Raw genomic sequence first — 27,084 nt, 5'->3', positions numbered from 1 at the left:
TCTCCATTATAGGTAGTTATGCTATCTATAACTCACGCCCGCAATGTACTGCTGATGATGTCACATATTACATCATTCATGACATGGTCAGTGACATCACTGATGACATCACTGATGACATCTCAAATGGCATCACTGATGACATCACTGTGATTCGGCAAATGGGGGCCGAGAAAAAAGGGGGGTCCCAAAATGTGTTTTCTCTATGTTAATTCCCTTAGGAAACTCTACAGCCCGAACTGCTGTATGGAATTACTCCGAATTTGGCAAAAAGGTAGCCCTTATTTATTTATATAGCGCGGTTCAGAAAAAACTCCTTTTGTTAAATGGTGTAAATCCATTCAGTAGTTGCTGAGAAATTGTTTAAGAAAGGACAAAAAAAATGCATTTCCCATAGCAAACTTTAGACATGGCTACAGCTCGAACTGCTGAACGGAATTACACCAAATTTGGTATGAAGGTAGCCCCTGCCTCTCCTTACTTAGTGACACTCACGATAGTCATAGGCAGCGAGAGAGGGGTACATCTTGTGTCTCAGCTCTACAAGACCTGTGCTGCCATCATGCCAATTAACAATGACAAAATCCGTAGTGCTTGGGAGACAGACTTGGGTAATCTAATAACAGACGAACAGTGGGCAGCCTGCTGCGCTGTCACAAAAAAAATGTTTCCCTTAATAGCTGCCACAAATTGATCCATTTTAAGTTCCTATGCAGGATGTACATTACTCCATCCAGACTACACAAGATAGACCCCGCCAGAACGCACCGCTGTGCAAGATGTAATGCTTCACAAGCCGACTTCACCCACCTATCCTGGTCCTGTCCGAGTATACATACGTTCTGGGTAGAAGTCCATAAGATGATAAGTGACATGGTTAACGTACCAATGACTCCCCTGCCCGAAATTGCCCTGCTGGGGTATGTAGTGAAGTTCCCTCTGGCAATTCATAGATTTGTTTCCATTGGTCTGCTGCTGACTAAAAGGGAAGTCTCCATTCATTAGGGGCAGATCTGCACCTTTTTTTTTTTTTTTTAAACCTTTTTATTAGTTGCGTTCAACACAGCATAACATGACAGTGACAGCATCTGCAATCCAATACAGCAATCAAAACGGTATCATCCGGAGAGGGATATCAGCTTCGTATGGCCCAATACAATACAGACATAATGCCATGTGTACACAAATGGGACGTCAGAACACAGGGAACAACCCCCTCTCTATAGTAAAGGGGGTACAAAGGATGCAGAATTCTCCCCCACTTCTGTATTGAGGCATAAGGACAGGCCAGAAGTGGCGGCAGCAGTTCTTTCCATCAGTCCCCTGCCGTCTGCGATCGGTCCTGTCAGCCGGCTGTGTCCCAATGTGATGCGGTGCCCCATACGTACCTCAAGTGTGTATATCCACACTAGGCAGTGCATCTAATGTCCAGTGTGGAGATGTCCGGGTCATACCACAGAGCCAAGTCTTGCGAAACGGCCCTCCTTCCCAAGTGTCGATGGCAAAGGTGACCATGTGTGGCTATCAGTGTGTGTGTTTACCATCTGTATCCCAAGTAAGGAAAGAGTGTGAGAGGCCCCACCCTTAAACAATGTTACTAGGCCTTCGGGTATTCCCAGCTCCCTTACCACCAGAGGTCTCCCCCGCTGTCGCGGCCACCTGTCGTATGGTAGTCGGTGTGAATGTCCCCCCACAACGTGTGTAGTGGTATGGTGAGTGCAGCACACATTATCAATACGCTCATAGGCCCGGGACCGGCTCGTCATCTCCAGAGGAGTCGCTAAGTGCCGCCTGGGACAGCAGGTACACCTGCAAGGGAGACCAAAAATCGCTAGGCTTGCAACGGGCAGGCAGCAGTTCTGCATAAACGCCGTGTTGGTCCTGGCAGTATGTGAGGTCGTCGAGCCACTCCTTAAATTTTGGCGCTCTCCCCCTACCCCACCTACAAGCTATTTTCCGCTTAGCTAGGAGCAACGCAAGGTCAACAAATTTGCGGTCCGGCTTGGGCACATGTTTGGTGTACCCTAGCAGCATCACTATTGGCTCCATGGGCAATGGGCCATCAATCATTATTTGGAGTGCGGCGTGTATCTGTTCCCAATACGTTTGTATGGCTCCACATTCCCAGGCCAAATGAAGGAAATCCGCGCCACTCGCCCGGCATCTAGCACACCTATCATCCTCTGAGAGTCTAAACCGAAGTTTCCTGACTGGGGTATAGTAGTAGCGTTGCACAAACTTATAATGAATAATTTTCAGCCGGCAGCTGGAAGAGATCCTGGCCGTGACAGAGCAGCAATAGCTCCACTGCTCATCTGTGATCGCTGAGGGCAGCTCAGCGTCCCAGTTTGTCCGAGCCTTCGGCAGCATCAGCGGGCGCTGTCCACGCATGGCGGCATACAGTTTAGACACTAGGTGCTTGCCATCTGATATGAGCATGACATGCAATGGTAGTACCGTCCCAGGTTCGTCCGGGAAGTTGGGGAGTATGTCTCGCATACCCTGCCGGAGCCTGATGTAGTAAAACGCCTCCATAGGTGTTGGGGGAGTATTCTGGAATAACTGTTCCTTAGTGCAGAACGTTCCGTCCTGAAATAGGTCACCCCATGTATTAAGGTGTACGCGTTTGCACATGGATTGGAATCCGTTTTCCAGTAGCAGTGAAAGTTTCGGGTGGTATGCAAGGGGCAGTGCCGGGGAATAGAGCATGGGGGCGTCTAGTAGTTTAGTCACTCTCCGCCAGGAGTCAATAGTGCAAGTTACAGTGGTGGCAGGCGTCTCAATATCCCCAATCAGTCCCATCAACATGCCTCTAAGCGGGAGCGGATGTACGACCCAATCCTCAGCAGCGACCTGTGGCATGAAGGGAGCGGGGTGTACCCAGTAGTATGAGTGTTGAGCCTGAGCACTAAGAAAGTATAATTCCATGTCGGGTACATCAAATCCGCCCTTACCGTACGTCTGCGCCAATACCCTCCAGCTTAGGCGTGGCTGCTTTCCACCCCAGAAGAGGCGCAGAAGCTCAGAGCGGAGCCGTTTAAAAAAATAGGCCCCCGGATAGTAGGGAATGTTCTGAAATAGATATAAGAACCGTGGGAGGACGACCATCTTAATTAGGGAAGCCCTTCCCGCCATTGAGATCGGCAGTGCCCGCCAGCGGGACACAATATCCGCTAACTGCGAGATAGCCACCCCGTAGTTTGACCGGATAGTTTCGTCTTTATCGAGCGACACCTCTATGCCCAGGTAACGTAGGTCAGAGCTGCACCATTCCAGGGGGTAATCCAGCGGAAACCTGGCCACCGACGCCGTTAGGGGGAAGAATTGCGACTTCTTCCAGTTTATATGTATCCCGGATATGCCACCAAACGCCACGAACTCCCTCAGTAGTGAATTAAGGTGATCTTGTGGGTGACGCACGTACAGAGTAACATCATCCGCGTAGAGTGAGATACTTATCTGTCACAGATCTGCACCTTCGGTGATGGGATGGCTGAGGAGCATGTCATCTTGCTCCACAAACTGCGACCTTTACGCAACAACTATCCCTCCCACCTCCAGACCCAAAGACATATGGGGACCTTTCAGATTCTACCTAGCCGCGCAGCGACAAGACCCCCCCACGCAAAAGGAACAGGTCATAGTCCCATCTGGGGTGGGTTAGACTGTTCCCTGTGTGCATGACAAATAGTTGAATGCACATGATATTAGGCCTATTTTTTGATGCTCATGCAATCTATATGCTTACAAGTAATGTTGCTAAGAATTGTCTATGTCAAATAGAGATGAAGGCTGTTATTACAGAGAATATGTTGGGAGCTACGAGGGGTGGTTTATGCAATGTTAAGTCGGACCAAGACATGACCTGAGCATGCGACAACACGTTATATGTTTACTTTATACACGCCCCAAAAAACCAACGAGATGCGCGCTGGGTGCTCGGATCCGGGCGCAAAAATTTAAAAAAACAGAGCGCGGGCTCCCACGCTTCGTTATTAATTAGCCCTTGGGTGGGCCAAGTCCCGGGGGCATGTAAAAAATATATTTGCCGGGCCCAGGGGGACCCTTGCAGCCCCGGGGACCGCCACCCCCGGGGCTTTCTATAAATTTTTGTGGGGGACACAGCCCACCCCCACAACACCAGGGACCACCACCTCCCGAGGCTTCTTTTTTGAATGTATGGGGCCTCAAAGGCCCCCCAAGCCCCGGGGACCGCCACCCCCGTGGCTTTCTATAAATATTTGTGGGGGAACACAGCCCACCCCCACAACACCAGGGACCACCACCTCCCGAGGCTTCTTTTTTAAATGTATGGGGCCTCAAAGGCCCCCCAAGCCCCAGGGACCGTCACCCCTGGGGCTTTCATTAATTATTGTGCGGGGGCACATGGCCCCCCCGCTGCCCTAGGGACCACCATTCCTGGGGCTTCTTTTAAAAAAAAAAATACCTGTGTGGGGGGCTCGAGCCCCCCCACATGCTCCGGGGACCACTACCTCCCAGGGGCTGTGTATACATTGGGAGTGGGCTGCGCGGCCCCCCTCCTGGAGCCTGTGATGGCCTTGGAGATCGCCAACCCCCAGGGCGGGCTCCTGCAGTGTCCCAGGGTGCCCACCCCTGGGACACTGGTGTTTGCTATGACAGGGCAGGAGCCTCGTGGCTCATGGTTTGGATTTTGGAAGAGAAAACAAGAAACCTGCTCTCCCTTCCAAAATCCAAACCAGATTGCTTTTCCACACGGGGAGCTGCAACTTAGCAGCTCTGCATGTGGAAAAGCAATGCCGGCTCCCGCAGGAGGTGGGGAGCCAGCTGGGACCTTGGGGGCATTGGGGCTCCCCCCACAGTCCCAGCCCCCAGGGACCCCAGTGACCCTCAGGATTGAAGGGGACTTAATCCCCCAACTTAAAACGCACCACGGGGCGTGTTTGCATAGTGGTAAAGGGAGGGGGCGGGGCTTGAGGTGACATGTGTGAAAACACGCCCTGTGGTGCGTTTTAAGTTGGGGAATTAATTCCCCTTTAATCCTGAGGGCCCCTGGTGGCCAACTAGCCCACCAGGTACCTCTAGTAACTGCCAGAGGCCTGCGTTGCAGAGAGGTGGTCCAGGCCACTCACCTTTTTGCACCTCTCTGCAATGCAGCTCTATGGCACTTACTGGAGTTACCTGGTGGCCTAGTTGGACCCCAAAAACCCTCAGGATTCAAGGGGACTTAATCCCCCAACTTAAAACACGCCACAGGGTGCCATTTGCACAGTGGTGAAGAGAGGGGGCGGGTCCTTTCTGCACCTTTGATTTAGAGGTAGTTTTAATCCCCCTGCCCTATAATGTACTAGGGCCTTACAGAGGAGGTCATGCTAATCACAGGGGAACCCCAACGCATAGTGTTCCCTAGTGTATGCAGGTGTTTTCATTGTATTCTAAGTGTCTTTTAGCATAGCACTGGCTCTAGAACTGGTTAGTCAGATTCAGTTACCACCAGTACCCGTCTGAAAAAGTTGAGGGCACAAGATGATTTTGCAACAAGGCCTCTTTGTGCTGCTCTGTTCGTTCTCTCTGTACGTTTTGCTTCTTCCTGCACTTTTCTTTGTCTTTGTGGACTTCTGTTGCTTCTTTCTGCATTTTTTTTGCTTCTTTCTGTGCGTTTTTTCTTCTTTCTTCACATGTCCTACCTCTGTAGGCATAGTTAGAATCTAGCATTTAAAAAACCTTAGAAATTCACTTAAAAAACCATAGGTTTCAGGCACGTTATAGTTAGAAATTAGCATATTAAAAACCTTAGTAATTCACTGAAAAACATAGGTTTCAGGGGTTTTATAGCTAGTTGGACATTTCACTCGTACAAAACCATAGAAATTACCCCGTTATAGGGGCCGATTAGGATTGCAGTGATTCAGCATCCTCGGGCCGGCGGAAGCCACCGCCGGCACGGAGGATGCGATTCACCGCTGCGGTGCCTTCAAAGACCCCCTGCCACTTTAGGATGGCTGGGGTGTCAGCGGCGGACGGGAAGACCGTCTGACGCTTTTCCGCCGCGGTCGCCTTCCAACCGTGGTGGAAAAGCTCTTATATGGTGGCGGTGTCTATCAGACACCGCCAGCCATATTAGGATGGGGCAGAAAACATGCTTTTACGCAGCGGCTTTTCCGCAGTGGAAAAGCATGTGGTCCTTCATTATTGGGGGCCCGTTGCGAGCCCCCAGGGTGTTGGGGGGTGCACATGGGGGGTACCTATGGTACCCCCCTGCTTTGGCATGCACAGGGTGGCAGGCACCACGTGGTGCCTAATCAACAAAAAAAGTCCTAGTTCTTGTGGCAATATTTGATTATTAGTCTGTAAACGGTAACGGTGGACATTCGTCACCCAAAGGAATCCTTTCAATGTAAGGATAGTCCAAATGTTTCAGTCTATTGCCTCTTTAAAACAACAACCTCTCTGATCTATACATATAAGACAGCACACACAAAAAATGTGAGAAAAGCGAGATGGCACCTCACGGGCGAACCACCAATGGGACCCCTGGCAGGTACTCACCAGGTTGGCCCTGTTCTCATCATTGGTGCCATCAAGCTATAAAGTAAACGTGTCTCAGACCCCAAAAAAATAAAAAGACAGTGGATGGTGCAGTGAACACAACTTATATGTAACACAACTAACAACATTAAACATTTAACATATAAGCCACTGCGCAACTAGGACTATCAACTTTACTTTCGTTCCTGTCTTTGTTGCAGACAGTGAACACAAAAACAGTAAAAAAGGAGGGTGTGGATACTCCCTATCGATTCACACCCTACTTACAGCCGACATGTTTCATTGCCTTGGTGTCTATCAGGCAATTTCTTCAGGGCAACTCACTTTTAATGCCACTGCAAGAGACACTGATTCTCGAAAGCTGTAATGTAAACAAACATATATGAGGTCACCTGGTGTTCTCCCCCATTTTCTGCACATCAGGTTCTATGTATTGTCAAACAACCACGCTGTGTGGGTAAGTGTCATAATTACCCTTCAAACAGTTTTGCCTCTCATACCAGAACGGAGGACTTTTAAAATCCGGAATCCAGCCCCCATAGGTGAGCGTGGTCCTATCTCCCCATAGAGAAGTTACTAAAAAGAAAGGACCAGAAAGGGATTAGAATGCCTCGGTCCCCGGGCCGCCTCTTACCTTGTGCAAGTACGCTGACATGGAACAAAGTGGATAAAATATTACCGGTGGGAGAGTAAGGGTCGACCAGAAGCAGAGAATACTACCATCCCAAAAGGACACTTCCCATGTGGGAGTTGTTCAGTGTGTCCCTTGACAAACAAAACCACATCCGTGACTCTTCGATCTGGAAAAACTTGGTCACTGAATCATTTCAGTAATTGTAACACTACCAACGTGGTGTATAGACTAAAATGTGAATGTGGTTTAGAGTACATTGGACTCACCACACGGAAGATCAAACTCCGCATCCAAGAGCACGTTAGCACAATAAGGATTGGAAAACTGACTACCAAATTAGTGCAACATTGCCACCGTAATAAACACACTTTTACGTGGGTAGTGTTAGAGAAGGTGACGGGCGACGTACAGTCTGTGGAAAGACGCTTTATCACTAAGGAGGCACGTTGGATATATCAAGAGCAAAGTGAACAGAAAGGGCTGAACGAACTCCTTGAGTGGAATAAGCTGCGTTGAAGGATTTCAGCTGCTGTCTCTGAGCGCAGTAGACTACTGTCCCCGTTATACTTGGTACCTCTTCTGATTGCTAAGTTATTGAAGGTACACACAATATTATGAAACCGATATACTTCTAACAAATATAAATACATGATTGAGATTTTAATTACAGCAACTCTCTGTAGATTGATACTTAGGACCTTTTTATCTCTGGAATAACTCAGCAGAAGTCAGCCCTATGACCCATGGACCATAAGTCTATGACTTTCATTTGCAGTAATACAGTGCTACATCATCCTGTCACTTTATAAATATTACAGATGATTAAAGTCTAGGACTCGAATTTCGAGTAATAGAGTACTGCTTCAGCCTCATACTTTACAAACATGGCTGCCGCCGCAATTGAGTATGACCATACACTGTTAAAAACTGGTCGCCACTTGAATAACACTTCTAGTAACATCCTGTTAATAAATAAAGCTTTAGCAGTTCATAGATATGGTGACACTTTGTATATAAAGATTGTTAAGGATTAATACGCCCAGGCGATTACCAATGCTGTAAGAGCCGTAAATTCGCGTGATTGCCGGATTCCTTTTTCGATAATCCGCTCTTACATTGGTATGCTTTGTAATTAGGTTACCATTTAGGATTGTACAAATATCGCCAGAGTACACGCGTCTTTAATAGGGCTGGGGGTCCGTTTACTAATGGCCGCGTCAGTTTCCTTTACTTTGGAACCGGCATCTAGTCACTCGGGAGTCACCTGACCCAGCGGTCCAATCAGCAGCCGGGTTCCGCGGGAGTCAGCTGACCCCGCGGACCAATCACAGCATCCGATAATCGGCACCTTTGCCGGTAAAAGAAAAGGGCTGCACTCGGTCGGCGTTCGAGTGCTGAGAGGACGCCGACCCTTACTCTCCCACGGTAACATTTTATCCTCTTTGTTCCATGTCAGCGTACTTGCACAAGGTAAGAGGCGGCCCGGGGACCGAGGCATTCTAATCCCTTTCTGGTCCTTTCTTTTTAGTAACTTCTCTATGGGGAGATAGGACCACGCTCACCTATGGGGGCTGGATTCCGGATTTTAAAAGTCCTCCGTTCTGGTATGAGAGGCAAAACTGTTTGAAGGGTAATTATGACACTTACCCACACAGCGTGGTTGTTTGACAATACATAGAACCTGATGTGCAGAAAATGGGGGAGAACACCAGGTGACCTCATATATGTTTGTTTACATTACAGCATTCGAGAATCAGTGTCTCTTGCAGTGGCATTAAAAGTGAGTTGCCCTGAAGAAATTGCTTGATAGACACCAAGGCAATGAAACATGTCGGCTGTAAGTAGGGTGTGAATCGATAGGGAGTATCCACACCCTCCTTTTTTACTGTTTTTGTGTTCACTGTCTGCAACAAAGATAGGAACGAAAGTAAAGTTGATAGTCCTAGTTGCGCAGTGGCTTATATGTTAAATGTTTAATGTTGTTAGTTGTGTTACATATAAGTTTTGTTCACTGCACCATCCACTGTCTTTTTATTTTTTTGGGGTCTGAGACACGTTTACTTTATAGCTTGATGGCACCAATGATGAGAACAGGGCCAACCTGGTGAGTACCAGCCAGGGGTCCCATTGGTGGTTCGCCCGTGAGGTGCCATCTCGCTTTTCTCACATTTTTTGTGTGTGCTGTCTTATATGTATAGATCAGAGAGGTTGTTGTTTTAAAGAGGCAATAGACTGAAACATTTGGACTATCCTTACATTGAAAGGATTCCTTTGGGTGACGAATGTCCACCGTTACCGTTTACAGACTAATAATCAAATATTGCCACAAGAACTAGGACTTTTTTTGTTGATTAGCTTACTGAGTGGAGGGCGTCCTAGTCTCTTTTGTCTTTCCCTCTTGACTCCCATTTTGTAGTACCACGTGGTGCCTGCCAAGTTGTGTATGCCAAGGCTACACATGCATATTTTACATTGCGGCGGGTGCTGCTTAAAGCAGCACCCGCCGCAATGTAAAATATATGGGATGTGACCGCCAGGGTGGCGGTCACATCCTAATTCGCACGAAGGGAATGCCGCTGCCCCTGCGGACGGTCCCTCCACCTTGGAGGTGGCGGATGGACGCTGGTCCGTCTGCCATCCTAATAGGCCCTATAGTTAGTTCAGCTAACTATAACTCACACGCCCGCAATGCACTGCTGATGACATCACATAATACATCACTTATGACATGGTCAGTGACCTGACTCATGACATCACTGATGACATCTCAAATTACATCACTGATGACATCATCCTTGTGATAGAGTGGCAGACCTCCTCTCACCCTAATCTAACCTTTGATACACACAATCAAAAATACAAACAAACATTTTCACAACAATGGACATACCAATACTAGTTATAACACACCTATTCAATCATTCAAAGATCTACAAACACATCCACTCATTCACCAATAGTGCTATACAGTCACTCATACATGTACTCACTCATCATGTGTACTCATACAACTATACATCCTGTTATATACTGCCACTCATCCATAGGGTTACTCACACACATAGTCATATATGCAAACAAACTATCAAGCATCCATTTATTGCATATACAGTTATACACATACCACCACACTTACTTCTACAGAAACTTACACATACTTACTCTCTTAAACAATCACTTAAAGAAACACATACTTATTTATACAGGAACTCTTCCAATCTTTCACTCTCACATATACTCACTTATATACACCAATACTCACATATACTAGTTTAAAACATCTGTACTTACTCATAAAGAAACTATTGAGACAGTCATTCACTCACTAACACACCCATACACACACTCATCCACCCATACAGTCCTACAAACATGCTGTCTTCAACACATAAACAGTGAGTCACTCATTCATGCATCTATGCACTATGTAATACCACCCACCAAACCATGCAGACACTCAGACACTCCTACTGATACTCAAAACACCAACTAATAACCCATATAGACACTCATGTAGCTACTGACCAACCAATGCAGCCACTTATACACAAAGTGAGAGACTGATAGAGATATTTACATATTTAAACATTACTCACTAACCCATGTATTTATTAAGATACGCTTAATCACTCAGTTATGCAATCAATTTTACAAAAACAAAATCATCCATTTAGACACTTATATACCCATTTATTCTTCCATCGACCGAGATATACAGATATAAAACATATTTAATTTTCACAAAAACACACTTTCACTGGATGATGTCATCAGTGATGTCATTTGAGATGTCATCAGTGATGTCATGAGTGATGTCACTGATCATGTCATGAGTGATGTAATATGTGACATCATCAGCAGTGCATTGTGGGCGTGCGAGTTATAGTTAGCTGAACTAACTATAACGGGGGAATTTCTATGGTTTTCTACTGAAATGTCCAACCAACTATAACGCCCCTGAAATCTAGTTTTTTTCAGTGCATATATATATATATATATCTCACAAAGACACAACCCATCTCTCCTCCTTTCTTGAAAAAGGAACTCAAAGAGCTCCAGTAATGCAGCACAGTTACTTTACTTAATCATTTCCATTAAAAACAGGATAGTAACTGACCAACGCTTTTTGGCTGCAGCCTTCCATAGGGTCATAGAGGTCATATGTACAAACTGTCCTTTTAAGACGGGCCACTACCATTTTCACAAGGGCACCTGTTTAAAACCAAATGAAGGACTGGGTCCCACTGTCTTATCATTCACAATATATCATGTTCACTACATTCCTTTTAGTAGAAAATTGAGTTCTACTCACTGTAAAGTACAATAATTCCATTGTATAGCATAGAAATTGCTTTTTTTATCCTGTCATAGAATGAGTAAGGAGTGATACCTTCCTAGAAACAGAAACATTATTGTACATTGCCAAAGGGAAATTGTACCACAGAGTATTTTATCAACCTTGAGATATTTTCAACAAACACATTGTCCATTTTCATTAGTTCCACCGTACCTAGTTTAATCTTGTGCATACTAAATATCCCATCTAGTGTGTATACAATATCCATATGCAAATTGAAACTTACAAATGTGTACAGAGGGCAATTGTGCATAATAACAATCTCGATATTATGGCATTATGCGTATTTACCTAATCCCAATGCATCTGCATTTACCAACATTGTACAGTTTTGCAAGTTGAATGTGAAAACAGCAAGATTTGAAAATAGCAAATATAGCAATGAAGCAAGATGTGCAAATAGCAAACATAGCAATGTCCCATCAAGCATGTATACAATATCTCTGTGCAAATCGCAAATTAAAAATGTGCAATTCCTGTATTGGAGATTATACATATTGCACTAATCCCATTACATCTACACTTAACAACATTGTGAAGTATTGCAAGTTGAATGTACAAACAGCAAGATGTACAATTAGCAAATGTACCAATAATCCTATATCTGTCAACAATGGTTAATACATGAAATAATGTCCTGTAGAAGTTTTATAAAAACAGAGAATTTCCTAGTAAAGTACTCATCTGAAAATAAAGCTGATATTGGAGTCAAATTCTCCTGTAAAGGGTCCCATAGAACCTTTTCATGCAGAGATTCCTTCTTCCATTATGTCAACATGTTCCTTTCACCAACTGTACCTAGAGTGAAGATACTTAAAGGGATGCAGCCTAATCTATTGTGCACCTAATTTTGTTGTTTTTCTCAACTGCATTTAAAACACATCCCCCTACCTGATTTCTTCTTGTGTGTAAATTGCACAGTTTCTTATAAAGTGCTTAGTGCCTGAAGTCTAGATACAAGAGGTCGCACCCCTGTTTCAAACATTACTATCTCTTCAAGTAGGCAGAAAATCCCACTCTCAGGGCATGGAAGGCATGTATTGAGTTAGGCAATCCACCACATTTGATAGCAGTTTTGGTGATCAGAATCACCTTGTAGGGTCTGTTCCACCTTACTTCCATATTTCGTCCTTTACTTGACCCCAGTCAACAGGACTAAGGTCATTGCATTGCTAATTAATCAGAATTGCAGTAACAGCTCTAACATAGTGAGAGACAGAATGTACCAAGTCAGCCAGTTCTTTGCAGTAGTGAAGAATCTTGTCATCTGTGATGCTTACAAGCACATTTGCAGGCACAGCAGGCAGTGTCATGGCACGTCCCATGAGTATTTCATGTGGCAACAATCCAGTTTTTCATACAGGAGTACTTTGGAGACTAAATCAATACCAAAGGCACAGCATCTGACGATGTAATTTTTTTTTTTAATGAACGCAAAAGCATTGGTTTAATGAGATTTCAGTGTCCCATTAATCTGTTCAACAATTCCCGAAGTTTCTGGTCTATAGCTACAATGCAATCTTTATTCCACTTTTAGTGCCACACATACCATTCTAAGCATCTCATTATTAAAATGAGTCTGTCTGTCTGACTCCAGAGAAACCAGAAATTCAAACCTTGGTATAAGTTCTTGCAACAGCAGTCTGACAAAAGTGAGACTGTCATTTCTCTATGTTTGATTGACTTCCAACCATCGGGAGAAAATTAACACTATCACCAGGACATATCTCGGCCTGTTACATACTGGCATCTCAATGAAGTACAAATGCATTCTGTTCAAGGGTCCGCCTGGTCTGCCTATTTGACTCATTGTTAAAGGGGTCCATCTCCCTATATTAATTTGCTGAAAGGTCATTCATCTATGGCACCATTCTTCAGCTAAAACTTTAAATTGGGGGTTGAACCAACTCTGCCCCCAACAATCTCAACACTGCATTCCTCCTTATGTGTGCAGGACCAAGAAAATGTCTAGTCTTTGGGAACAACAAATTATCAGGCAACACAGGTTTTCCATCAGCTGAGACCCAGATCTCATTTGCATTCTTAACGCATCCTGCTCGGACCCATTCTTGTTGCTCCACTTCTGACACTTCTTCTGGCAATCTCTTGATTTCCTCCCATGTATCGCCAGCAATTAACAGCATGCACAAATTGGTACCCTCATCAGATTCATTTGCATACTTTACATTAAGCGCGCATGCCACAGTTGCGCAATAGCAGTCAACTTTGTCAACATATCTCTTTGCAGGCATTACAAAGTCATTTTCACATCTGTGGGCTACACATTTAACTCTAGTAATTTGTTGAGGCAATTGCAAAGCTTCCAATAATCTCATCAAATATTCCCCATTCCGGATGGGAAATCGAAATGAAATCATGAATCTCCTTAGTGACCATAACTGTCCAAAGTCATGGACGTCATCAAAGCAAAATTGACTATCAGTGAATATTGGTCTGAAAGATCTGCTACTTGAGCAGCGGTGATACCTCGGAGCAAGGAGGCTTTCACCATATCTTGAACTGTACAGACAGCATAGCTGCTCTCAAATCTCCTGTGCTAGCTCTTAAAAATGAGCCATCTACAAACATTACATAGTCAGACTCATTTATGGGGTTCATCCTTAATATCAGGTCTTGGCTTGGGGCATACATTTGTGACATCAAGACAGTCATACTCAATCTCTTCCTCATCAATTTCATTCTCAGGCGTTGGTAACAATGTATCTGGATTAAGGGTTCGACATCTTTTCAAAGAAACATTTTCAGCAGTCAGAATCAATTGATTATACTTTGTGAGCTTGTTACTTGTCATATACTGTGTCTTAATACATGTAAGCAAAATATCCACTGAATGCGAGACTATCACTGTGATAGGATGTAACACAACTATACTCTTGCGTCTCTCAATACTGACACCTACCATTCCAATTTCTTTAAGGGAGTTGGGCAGTCCTGGAGCTACAGGGTCAAGGGTAGTTGAGAAATTTGCCGCAGGTTTTCGAGAGTCGCCATGCAACCGAGTAAGCACGCAGAGAGCGCAGGCTCCATCTCACTGCAATACAGAGTGAACATTTTACTGTGATCAGGCATTCCTAGTACCGGGGCATGACACAGACTTTCTCTCAGCTCTAGGAATGTTTTTAAGCAATCATTGTCCCATGGAAGCGGATCAGGCACATACTGCGTCAACCTCAATAAAGGCTTTTCCATTAGTGAAAAGTTAGTATCTACTGTTTACAGTAGCCCACCATTCCCAGAAACATCCTCACTTCTGTCTGCATATTAGGTGGGTTCATTTTCAGGATAGCAGTAATTCTCTCTTGTGACACCTTCCTTGCTCCTTTCTAAATGAGATGTCCTGACACAGGACCTAATTTTAACAATATTTCAAAGTGTCAGGGTCTCCTTGTGTCTGGTCTCAGCCAAATGGTTCAAAGGGCAATAGTATTCTGTTTGCAGGCCTCGTGTGTTCTTGACCACAAGCAGATGTCAATTTATTGCCCTAGAACATATTTACATGGCATTTGTAAGGACTCTATAGTCTTATTCAAGATCTGATTAAAGATACTCCCTTGTGGAACTCAGCACCATGCTAAAACTAAAATTTTGAACTGGAATGAAAATAAAAATGGATTTTCCTCATGCAATGGCATTGAGAAAAACATCTAGCAGAGGTTGATCACTGTGAGCCACTCAGCATCACAGGGTATTTGAAATAATATTGTAATTGGTTTTGGTACCATGCAACAACATGGAATGACAATATTGTTAATCTTCCTTAAGTCTTGCATGATTCTTATATTTTCCATTTGGTTTCTGCAAGCCCATAATGGGAAAGCAGCATGGACTTCATACTGTCGCTCTCAAAATACCTTGCTGTATCATAGACTCAATTGGTGGAGTGATTCCAGCCACTGTCTTACGCGTGAGATTATAAGGTGGTGTTCTCAGAAACACAGCATTAGGTTTAATTGTTATTCTGACAGATTTTACACTTTTAATATGTTCGATGTCTTTTCCTGAAAAATACCATACTTCGAGTTTTGCAGTATTTCATAAATTGGGAGGTAAGTCCTCTACTGTTCTCACATGTCGTGCCATTTTAAATTCAACATCCTCATAATGCATTTGGAACTCAACACCCCCCAGTGTGCAGTAAATAGTGCAATTTAACTTGCACAAAAGATCTCCTCCTAACCGGTTTACAGAATTAGTATTGCTTGTAACAAATTGGTGATCTTCTTCAAATTACCCTATTTTTACAGGGGTCTTTTTTGATGCAAGGTTGGTTATTTGTTTATATGTAACTCTTAAAACTTGGATCTTCTTTTACCGTGAGGTGTAGGTCAGGGACTTCCGCTGTTCTAACAGTGGAATGGATAGCACCAGTGTCAATCAAAAATGACGCTTGGTGGCCATTCACCTCATCTTCCACTAATAGACTACTGTGCTCTTCCTCTAAGACTGCGCCAAGCACACAGTCTTCCTCACCCTCAAGCACTGTAATTGTGACTGATCTAAATCGAAACTCTCATTCTCAAACAAAGGGTACTGTTGAAATGGGTTCTGTTTTGGATAGGATTCGATTTTGGTCTGCACCTTGGGATTAGCCATGTTCCACAAAGGCATCAGAGGTTGCAGGACTTGTATCATTGAGGCTTGTGATTGATTTGGGTTTGGCATTCGCTGAACCGTAACATTCTGCATTTGAGTCAGACTAACATTTTACACTTCCCAATCACCAATTGCGCTATTTGGATTCTGACAACACCCCCTCTTCCAGTGCCCAATTATGTTAACAATGATGACAAGGAGTCAATCTAGTCAACACTGCAATATCTACATTGGAATTCTGATCAACTAGAACACCTTGGCTTTTATCTTACAGAATACCATTCCCACATTCCAACCCTTGACCTCTGCTCTGATAATGAACACCTTGTATCCCCCAAACTTTTCCCATACACAACTGATTTTGAAAGCTTTTCTGCCCCAACTTCGTATAGGCAAGAACACACGTTTCCATAAACCTTTTCTGCTCCATATCATGCTCATCACTGCCGTACTTAACTTACTCACCTCAAGATCTCATCCTATGGCATAGTCTGCCAACAAATCACATTGTGTTGTATGTGCATACTGGTCTCTGGTCGCAACTCAAGCGCGAACTGTAACCCAAAGCTTTGGCCATTGTGCTGTTTACACACCTGCAACTATCGTTCATAGTTGGCATGCCCTGATTCTTTAGCCTCCTTAGTCTTTCTATTAATCTTTAGTTTATTGATATCCCTTGTTAGGACTGGTCCTTTCAGGAAAGTGAGCCCCTTATCATAATTTGCCTCACAGTAGGAGATAGTGCATGAACATGTGGATTCCATGGGGGTTCTGTACACGGCGACTGTATGGCTATCTTACACTCAGCCTATAAATCACTTGGTACCACAATATACAAATCAGTTCACAAAACCTTTGTGATCCTAACAAATCTGTTAACCTGAGTGTATGATTGTGAAGGATTTTCTTTCAATTTTGGGAAAATGTCCATCAGTGTTGCAAGATCACCTTGACTCCATGGCACATGAACATCCCGCCACCTAGGGAACGTCAGAGCCTCATTTTTGTCTGGGTGTGGTGTAAGCGGTTTACCATTCCCCTCTACACTGTTTGTTTCTTCACTCATTTGCTGAGCAAGCTGTAAAAATTGCTCCATTTCCAAATGCATTTAACTATTCCAGCAATATATAACCCAATCCCTGAAGATTGCATACTGACAATCGCTTCATCATCTATTACTGTCCTGAAACTTTTCTGCAATGGCAGACTCCTATAGAGGTCAAATCCTATTTCCCCACCAAATCTGTTAATTTCTCATGTGCTGTCGTTGCACACCTAGTAATCCCTTTACCTAAATATATTAGCTAATTTTCCTAGTATTAATTCAGATGTGAAATGTCTAAACATCCCAAAATGATTTTTCCAATTTCCTCTTTAACTTTGCTACATCTGAAGGTCTAATTTTTCCTTGACATATGATTGGTGACTCAGTTTCTTCTCCCCTCTACTTAACAGGAGAATCCTCAAACCTTGGGGGAAAATCGTCATTATCAAAAGGTCCTGTCCCCCTTGAGTCATTGAAGTTGTGAAAACAAGTTTGCATCTTTCTGTCAGGGAGTGTACATCCCATGGTAGGCTCCATGCAACAGTCTGTGAATTCTATGATGTTGCGATAAACCTTGTTGCAGCTGCTCCACCTACAGCTCATGGAACAGCAGGAATCTCAGTAATGGTCACTGGTGTAGATACAACAGTAATAGCTAAAGTCTGAGCAGATATGACTTGTTACGTTGGTGCAGGAACAGATACAACAGTAGTTGAAAAAACGGGGGTAACTACTTTAGTAGCTGCCTCATTAGCTGCAGCTGCAGAAGTGGTCCCCCAATCTGAGACGCAATCAGGTCAGCAGGCGGATCACTGAAAAAGTATAGAATACAAAGATATAGAATACTAAAAATATCGAAGTAAAAATATAGAAAGCAAAAATATCGAAGTCCTATCTACAAACAGGTAAGTACAAAAATATCGAATCAAAAATATCGAAATAAAATATATAGTTAGTCAAAATATCGAATTTTTTTAAATGTCTTAAAAGTAATTTAAAATTAATGAATAATAACTATAATTAACTAAAACATACTTAAAACTACCTAAATAACTTTAAAAGTATTAAATAGTTAATTTAAGTTAAAAAAATAAACATACACATATATATATTAACATAATATTAATTAATAATATACAATATTTTTACTGTAGGATAGCGGGAGGGTAAAATTTACTATTACCACTCCAGCAACTGCAACAGTAGGGTAAACGTTGGATAGCGTAGGGGTAAAAATTACTATTCCCACTCCAGTGAGTGCAACAGTAGGGAAAGCGTTGGATAGCGTAGCGGTAAAAATTACTATTCTCACTCAAGAGAGTGGAACAGTAGGGGAAGTGTTGGATAGCGTAGAGGTAAAAATTACTATTCCCACTCCAGACAGTGAACAGTAGGGAAAGGGTTGGATAGCGTTGGGGTAAAAATTACTATTCCCACTCCAGAGAGTGCAACAGTAGGGAAAGCGTTGGATAGCTTAGGGGTAAAAATTACTATTCCCACTCCAAAGGGTGCAACAGTAGGGAAAGCGTTGGATAGCGTAGGGGTAAAAATTACTATTCCCACTCCAGAGAGTTCAACAGTAGTGAAAGCGTTGGATAGCGTAGGGGTACAAATTACTATTTCCACGCCAGAGAGTGCAACAGTAGGGAAAGCGTTGGATAGTGTAGGGGTACAAATTACTATTCCCACTCCAGTGAGTGCAACAGTAGGGTAAGTAAATACTTCATATATTAATAAAAATAAATTAAATATTAATACCAATAAAAAATTAATTGAAAGTAATTACCAATTTAATATAATATAATAATTATTCAATTAAAAATACAAATACAATTTAATTTTTAAAATTCATTACCTATTAATACAAATTAATGACCAATTAACAATTAATTAATTAGCAAATAAACATTAATTAACAACTACTTCAAAATAAATACCAATAAATAAATAAAAATATTTAATTAATTACAATTAAATTACTTCCCACCCTATTGCCCTATGAACCCACAACCTGCTACGGTAAATACATTTATAAAATTACATAATTATCAATTAACCAATTAATACAAATGAATTACCAATTAAAATTTAATTAATTACCAATTAAAAATTATTTAACAATTAATTCAAGATATATAACAATAAATACATTTAAATATTTAATTAATTATAATTAAATTACTTCCCACCCTATTCCCCTATAAACCCACAACCCACTACGGAAAATACATTATTAAAATTAACATAATAATCAATTAATCAATTAAGTAAAATAAATTGCCATTTTAAATTTAATTAATTACCAATTAAAGATTAATTAACAATTAATTCAAAATAAATACCAATAAATACATGTAAATATTTAACTAATTATAATTAAATTACTTCCCACCCTATTCCCCTATAAACCCACAACCCGCTACAGAATTAAATTACGCAAAAATTAAATAACATAAAATTCATTACTTAAAATAAATTATAAAATAATTTTACACTTTTCACACATATACTAACATACAAAACATTGTAAAAAATTTGCTATTATAAAAAATTCGATATATTTAATACCTATATTATATACTTCAATATTTTGACTTTCTATATTTATGAAAATCGATATTAAATTACTTACCTTAAATTCAATATTTTTGTTGACTATATTCTGTCCATTGGATATTTTTTGTAATCAATATTTTGTCTGTATACCCAGCAGGCGCTGTGGCAATAGTACCAATATTTGTAGTAGTACCATCTGAAACAGGGAAACATAAGGCAGTGAATGTGAGGACAGCAAAACATCTAAGAAATCATCGCCTGAATCACTATCAGTTATAGACTTTTAAGTGACATCTGCATTTTCGTTTCACTGCCTTCATTTCTTTTTAGACTTCTCTGTTGTCAATATTGGATACATTTTAGCTCCTTTAAGTACACATTTTCTCCACTTATGCTGTTCTTCATCCCATTTAGCATCAGTATAAATATGCCCCACTTTCTTAGCTCTGTTCTAGTATTTCTCTTTTGCATGCACAGTATACTCACCAGCATTTAACACCTTCAGCGCGGCGCAGATTCCTGCGCTGTGCAGAACGTTCTAATGAGCCAACGGGCTCATGACGGAACGGTTCCGTCATGAGCACAAGCCAACCGACGCTCATGACGGAACCGTTCCGTCAATAGCATCGAAGGGGTTAAAGCTTCATACTGTGCACGTCTAGAAGAGGGTTTCATATGATATAACACTCCCCTCAAATGTTTTACAATTCCCAAAATAAATGGGCCATATTGTGGAGATCTTAATGCTTCTTCTTTTTCTTGATCTTATGCCATTGACGAAGCCACAAACTTATGTGAAGCCCTACATTTGTCACCATATAATGACCTGACATACCTTCCGGTGGAGCTTCTTCATCCACACAGGTAGGACCTTGCCCATCACTCCTCACCAAATCTCTAAGGACTCTGAAACATTTCATGATTAACAGTTCAGCAATGAAATGAGCAAATTTCCATTCAAATATGCAACTTTTTAGTCCGAATCACAATTGAATACAGATCGATACTCACACTCAATCAATGCTGCAATCCTTTTCTCCATGGACCTATCACATTCAATCAATCAATCAACCAATCAAGTGGATTTATATAGCGTGGGTAATCACTCGAGAGGGTATCCAGGCGCTTGAAGGTCATGAAAGTTCATGTGGCTCAGTCGAACAGCCAGGTCTTGAGTGGTCTCCTGAATTCCAGTAGAGAGGCAGTGGCGTAACGAAAGTTGAGGGGTCCCCCTGCAAAGCACATGGAGGGGGTCCCCCGCCCGCTAGGCACACCACCTACCACTTTGCCCTACCACCCAGACATCTAGACAAGGAGGCAGAAGCTAAAGGACAAAGCCAAGAAGACAGGGGATGGAGCGGTTTTGAATGTATTGTATTGTATTGTTCAGGCCTGGTCGCCCCCGCGCTCCTCTGCTGCTTGCCTCCTGTTTTGGCCTCCTGCTTCCTGGTTCCTCGGGCGACCCAGCCGCTGCTGAGCCGCCCGGCCGCACCAGCCTCTTCCCGCCGCTGCCTCCCTGCGGCCCGCCCCCCGCCAGCCCATTCGCCGCCCCGCTCCCGCCAACCAGCTGACCCGCCCACCCTGCTCCCTACTTAAGGGGACCGCGTCCACCTCTTCGGGAGCGACCGCTGAGCCTGTGTTCAGGCCTGGTCGCCCCCACGCTCCTCTGCTGCTTGCCTCCTGTTTTGGCCTCCTGCTTCCTGGTTCCTCGGGCGACCCAGCCGCCGCTGAGCCGCCCGGCCGCACCAGCCTCTTCCTGCCGCTGCCTCCCTGCTGCCCCGCCCCCGCCAGTCCATTCCCCGCCCCGCTCCCGCCAACCAGCTGACCCGCCCACCCGGCTCCCTACTTAGGATGCCCTTGCGTACGCGCCGATTGTGCGCCGAAGGCGCGCCAAAGGCAAGCCCGTCTGCACCTGGACCGCGCCCAGCACCAGGACCCCTGGCTCCCGAGAACGCCAGCCCACACGACGGACGTACGACCCCACCACCCTCAACACACTCAACGCCGGCCGGAACCCCGCCTGCTACCGAGCCACCCCGCGACGCACCCACGGACCCTTCGCCTGCCAAGCCTGCCGTTTCACCTGCCACCGGACCTGCACCACCCCCGCCAAGCCTGACACCCGCAACAACCACCTCAAGTGCATCCTGCTCAACACCAGCTCCGTCCACAGGCACGCCGTGGAACTCTGGGACCTGCTCGACGCGACAGCACCGGACGTCGCCTTCCTCACCGAAACCTGGATGAACGCCACCTCAGCGCCTGACATCGCCATAGCCATCCCGGACGGATACAAGATCACCCGGAAGGACCGCGTCAACCAGATGGGAGGAGGCATCGCCATCGTACACAAGAACACCATCCGCATCTCGACTAACTCCGACGAAACCTTCACCGCCGCCGAACACCTGCACTTCCAGATACACACCGACCCCAAGACCACCCTCCGAGGCACCCTCATCTACAGACCCCCGGGACCACGCACACAATTCAGCGAAGACATCGCAGACTTCATCAGCCCACACGCCCTTCCCTCCGCCGACTACATCCTCCTAGGGGACCTCAACTTCCACCTGGAGAACAACAATGACAGAAACACCACCGCCCTGCTGGACAACCTTGCCAACCTCGGACTCAAGCAACTGGTGAACACCCCCACCCACTACGCCGGCCACACGCTTGACCCCGTCTTCTCATCCAGCAAGCACATCTCATTCAGCCATTCCACCGGACTCCACTGGACCGACCACAGCTGCGTCCACTTCAGCTTCAGAAGAACTACGACCCACCACCACCCGCAACAGGTTCCCCGCCGGAGCTGGAGCAAGATCACCGCCGAGCAGCTCACCGCCTCCCTCAGCCAGAACACTCCCACCAGCACAACAGACCCCAACGAAGCAGCCAGCAACCTCACCGAGTGGCTGACCGCCTGCGCCGATGACCTCGCACCACTAAAGAACCCTCCCAGCAGACCCGGCAGCAAGAAAACCCCCTGGTTCACCGACGAACTCAAGGAATCCAAGAAGAACTGCCGCACCCTCGAGAAAGCCTGGCGGCTCGACCAGACCACAGACAACAGGACCGCCCTCAAGCACGCCACCCGCAAACACCACCAGCTGATCCATGCCACCAAGAAGTCGGCACTCAAAGAACAACTGGACAACAACGCCCACGACAGCAAGGAACTCTTCAGCATCGTCAAAGAGTTCTCCAACCCCAGCGCTGGAAACAACGACATCACTCCCTCGCAAGACCTCTGCAACTCACTCGCCTCGTTCTTCCACCGCAAGATCGCCGAAAACACAACAGCTTCAACGCACATACCACGCACCCTACCACCGAACCAACGCCCGCCACCACCACCCTCTGCAACTGGACCCCGATCAGCACCGAGGACACCACCCGCACGATGAACTCCATCCACTCGGGATCACCAACCGACCCCTGCCCACACCACGTCTTCAACAAAGCCAACGCCATCATCGCACCCCATCTCCGGGACATCATCAACTCCTCCTTCCACACCGCCACCTTCCCGGAGAGCTGGAAGCACGCCGAGCTTACCGCCCTCCTGAAGAAAGCAACAGTGGACCCCACCGACCTCAAGAACTACCGTCCCATCTCTCTCCTTCCTTTTCCGGCCAAAGTCATCGAGAAGACCGTCAACAGACAGCTCGCCGCCTTCCTCGAGACGAACGGATCCCTCGACCCCTCGCAGTCCGGGTTTCAGGCCAACCACAGCACCGAGACCGCCCTAATCGCAGCCACCGACGACATCAGAACCCTGATCGACAATGGGGAAACAGCGGCCCTCATCCTCCTGGACCTCTCTGCGGCGTTCAACACTGTCTGCCACCGCACCCTAGTGAAGCGCCTCATTAACATCGGAATCCGAGATAAAGCACTGGAGTGGATCATCTCGTTCCTCGCCGGAGGAACCCAGAGAGTCCGCCTCCCCCCATTCAGATCCGAGGCCACCGAAGTCATCTGCGGCGTACCAAAAGGATCTTCACTCAGCCCAACCCTCTTCAACGTCTACATGAGCCCCCTCGCAGCCATCACATGCCAACACAACCTCAACATCATCTCCTACGCCGACGACACCCAGCTGATCCTCTCCCTCACCAAAGACCCCACCACCGCCAGATCCAGCCTACACGAAGGGATGAAAGACGTCGCCGACTGGATGAAGAACAGCCGCCTTAAGCTGAACTCAGACAAGATGGTAGTCCTCATCCTGGGATCATCATCCTCCGCCTGGGACGACTCCTGGTGGCCCCCTGCCCTGGGCACCGCTGCCAAGCCAACGGACCACGCACGCAACTTGGGCTTCATCCTGGACTCCTCCCTGTCGATGACCAGACAAGTCAACGCCGTCTCATCTTCGTGCTTCAACACCCTGCGCATGCTCCGCAAGATCTTCAGATGGCTCCCCACTGAAACCAGGAAGACCGTTACCCAGGCACTCGTCACCAGCCGACTGGACTACGGGAACACCCTCTATGCCGGAACCACAGCCAAACTTCAAAAAAGACTCCAACGCATCCAGAACGCCTCCGCACGACTCATCCTGGACATCCCCCGACACAGCCACATCACCGGACACCTGAGAGACCTGCACTGGCTCCCCGTCAGCAAGAGAATCCTGTTCAGACTCCTCACCCACGCACACAAGGCTCTCCACGACCTGGGCCCCAAGTACCTCAACGACCACATGACCTTCTACACGCCCATCCGCCAGCTACGATCGACCAGCCACGCCCTCTCCACCGTACCACGCAACCGCAGAGCCACCGCCGGAGGAAGATCCTTCTCCTACCTGGCAGCCAAGACTTGGAACTCCCTTCCCACCCACCTTCGGCGCACCCAAGACCATCTCTCCTTCAGGAAGCAGCTCAAGACCTGGCTGTTCGAGCAGTAATATACCCCCCTCCCCCAGCGCCTTGAGACCCTCCCGGGTGAGTAGCGTGCTTTACAAATGCCGTGAATGATTGATTGATTGATTGATAGAGGGCCTACTACCCCTATGTGGAGCACTGAAGCACTTGACTACATGAATAGCAAGCTACAATATGTGTAGGGTGTTTGGTTGGAGGGTGTTTGGTTGGAAGGGCGTTGTATTTGTTTTGATGCTATGTTGGAAGTGTTCCAATTCCATGTTGTGCATGAGGACCACTGACTGGGATGCTTGCAGCTTATTGTGCAGTAGGAAGCAGCGCTTAGCATTGGCTTACGAGGTGAGAGATATGCACACTATTTTGTTTTTCATCTCTATGCAGATCCCGTTATGGTATTTATTTTGTTCAAATCCTACCTTGGTAATTACTGCACAGAGTCGTCCATTCTGAAAATACTGTGCCTACTGTTTAAAGTTAATGGGCCCGAGTAGGTATAGATTAAAGAGTGTACAGTATGTAATGCAACAGTTTGAGAGTAGGGTAAGAGTAGAAGGTGAGTGAGCTGACCATAAGTAAGTGCTGAGTTGGACAAAAGAATGCACTGTTAGTGAAGGGCTTGTTTAAGTGAGATTGCAGATTGAGCAGTGAGGGGGACAGGTGGGTGAAGTGTGACATGAATGCAGGGTGAGTAGTGTGCTCGTGTGACTGCAGAGTGAGGAACAGGGTGAACAGTGCAAGTCACAAGTGCCCTGCGAGTGCAGATTGATGACTAAGAGCAGGATGAGCGGGTGAATGGTGTGAGTGCATGGTGGTCAGTGTGAGTGCATTGTGATTGCTGTGAGTGCAGGGTGAGCATAAAAGTGAAGGGCAAGAATGAGGAGTGAGTTGTGTGAATGCAGGGTGCATTCCCAGACACTTGAAGCAACTCAGCATGTTATTGAAACTGGCACAGGGTTTCAGGTATAAGTTAAACTATTGTTATTCTGGCATTAATAGGGATATAGGGCATAGGAAATAATGTGCTGATCGTGCAAAAAACTTCCAATCTTATGATTAGGGTTGCCAGCTCATTATTTTGATGCCCCTAGAGGACAAAAATAAACATCACCTAAAGCCGTATTTTCAGCACTTATCTGAGCATACTTTGAATAGCAAATATAAATAGAAAACACTTTTAATTGTGTTCTAGGGCTGCCTGAATGATCCATGACTGATAATTAAAGGGACCAAAGACAGAAAAGTCGCATTACAAATGAACACATACATTTTTGTTATAACCCTATTTAGTGTCAAGAGGAGGTCTTTCAGTGTCTTTAAACCAAAATTTACCTCAGCTGCTCACGTCCTACTCTGCGGAATCCAACAAGGGTCCCTCGTTTCATCAGTCTTGTTCAATCTCTACCTTACCTGATCAGATCAATCAACCTCACTTGTTACAACTGTGCAGATGACATGTAGATTATTCTAAAACTAGGAGACACTACAAGCGTCAATAGTCTGATGTTCTGTCTTTAAGGCACTTTACAGTTCCATAGAGACCTTCAAGGGGAAGGCACACAGTAGCTACAAGTGAAATTCCAATGATACAGAAAAGAACACTACTGTTGAAACTACCACCTCACCTCATCACATTTGCTAATTAAAAAAGACCACTGGTGGAGCTACATTCTCAGTACAGGTGGAAAACACTCGACCTCCTTGCCAGCAAAGATACGAAATCTACAAGTCCACCGTAATTTCGGGAAGGGAGTAAAAACCTGTTTCTTCCAAAGATGAATACCACAAAAAATGGGTCCCCTGACTTCAAAACTAACAGAACAGAAGAAAACACTTTAGTCAAGCATTCCGTAAGTCACAGAAACACCACCATTAGATTGCATGAGGGGTGGCTGCACACTGCGCAGGGTACAAGAGAATAGTGCTCAGGTAGCACTGGAGTCTGACATAATTTGATTCTATCACTGCTGAGTGTAATGATTGCAGGCTGGATGCTAATGATACCCTCTCATCAGGACCATAACCATTGCACTGCCAGTTGCAGGCTGAATGGCAAGTATACAGATTGCACATGGTCATAAATGACTTGTAGTCCAGCTAAGTATTACCATAACAGATCGGAACTGTAATTGGACACTGTCTGGAAACCACCAATCCACCAGAACCAACCCACTCAATCTCAAAGAGGACATGCGCCTAATGCATGAAGAGATCTGCCATATGTGGCTGCCATCTTTGAAGAATTTAAGATATTTAAGATATTCCTTCCAACCAGAAGCTTCACCCTCCCCTGTCATCACTGACTCATAGGACATGAATATAATGCAAACCAACCAGGCAGATCTTTTTCTTTGTTGTCTTTTCTTCCTCTTTACTAGACATACATGATTAAACTAGGTTACTGAATTGCAATTGGGCTTTTGTTCATTTAAACATGCCTTTTTGCATTCACAAA

This window comes from Lissotriton vulgaris, chromosome 6 (assembly GCF_964263255.1).
Source record: "Lissotriton vulgaris chromosome 6, aLisVul1.2, whole genome shotgun sequence".
Lineage (NCBI taxonomy): Eukaryota > Metazoa > Chordata > Amphibia > Caudata > Salamandridae > Lissotriton > Lissotriton vulgaris.
Note: the sequence above shows the minus strand (reverse complement) of the source record.